Source organism: Myotis davidii, unplaced genomic scaffold, assembly GCF_000327345.1.
Source record: "Myotis davidii unplaced genomic scaffold, ASM32734v1 scaffold112, whole genome shotgun sequence".
Lineage (NCBI taxonomy): Eukaryota > Metazoa > Chordata > Mammalia > Chiroptera > Vespertilionidae > Myotis > Myotis davidii.
In genome coordinates this window covers 2,256,237-2,256,929 of record NW_006284838.1, presented here as the reverse complement: position 1 = coordinate 2,256,929, position 693 = coordinate 2,256,237, and the positions used below count along the sequence as shown (strand labels likewise).

General features: G+C 51.2%; 1 protein-coding gene across 1 annotated transcript in view; it reads left to right on the top strand.

Moving 5' to 3' along the window:
• FAM213A (family with sequence similarity 213 member A) overlaps nt 1–693 on the top strand; it is an 11,779-nt gene that overhangs the window by 4,706 nt on the left and 6,380 nt on the right. The gene's annotated exons all lie outside the window — the stretch shown is intronic.

The following is a 693-nucleotide window of genomic DNA, read 5'->3' as shown; positions in this document are numbered from 1 at the left end:
TTGGAGGGTAGGCCGCACGGATGAGCAGCACAGAGCTGGGAGGTCTGGGCCTGGGTGAGGGAATTCAAGAGGAGCATCTGAGGGGGCTGCCATTTCTCTCATCGCTCCTGACTCACTGGTGAGCTCCTCAGGCAGGGACCTCCATGTGTCAGTGGCATCCAGCTCTTGGGGTGGCAGGTGCTCAGTCCCCTGTCTGCTTCCGTGGCTCCCCCTGCCCCTGCCTCTGGCCACCTGGTGGCTGCCCGGCTGAGCCCTGCACTTTGCCAGATCACATTCCTGTTGTCTTGTGAGAGCATTAACGTCATCTTCCTTCTTCTCAATCTCCATAGATACTGGTGTCTAATGGTGGTCATCTCTATTAAACTGTCAGTGAAAAGATGGGGGTGCTCTGAAGATCTCTGCGTTCTGGTCGACTATGGTTTTGTGATTGGTTCTCTTTTTGCTTTTGTTTTATCTTCATCATGAGCCTGTTTTATTTGTATAATGAGTAAAAATTAAAGCTATTCTCAGATGGGGGAAATGTACTGAGATTGCCTGCTGGGAACTGTCAGGCTGATGAGTAGGACAGTCTCTATTTCTGAGGGATTCTCAAAGAGGAAGAAGGATAGGGTACCGGGACAGTGTGATCCGTGGGATGCGGTAAGTATCCTCTCATCACTGAAGAGAAGGCTGCCCTCCATGGGAGATGATAGC